The sequence below is a fragment of the Penaeus monodon genome, chromosome 34 (assembly GCF_015228065.2).
Source record: "Penaeus monodon isolate SGIC_2016 chromosome 34, NSTDA_Pmon_1, whole genome shotgun sequence".
Taxonomy (NCBI): domain Eukaryota; kingdom Metazoa; phylum Arthropoda; class Malacostraca; order Decapoda; family Penaeidae; genus Penaeus; species Penaeus monodon.
The window spans coordinates 6,612,387-6,612,653 of record NC_051419.1 but is presented as its reverse complement, the minus strand read 5'-3'; positions in this window follow the sequence as shown (position 1 = coordinate 6,612,653).

The following is a 267-nucleotide window of genomic DNA, read 5'->3' as shown; positions in this document are numbered from 1 at the left end:
TATTCATTCACAAGATTTCAACTTGGGATATGAGAAGAGTTTGCAACAAGCATATTTGACTTTGCAATCATACCCAGCAGGAAAACCCGAGCTAGTTACCTGCAAGTCGTACTGGCTAATTTGCATATTCGCAATTACTGGCAAATCATGTGTACTTTAAAACGCGGAAACCTGATTTTTTTTGTCATTGAAATTATATCACTTGTTGTTGTGATGCTATAGACTGATTGAAATATTTGAGATAATATTTGTAAACGGTCGGTGTGT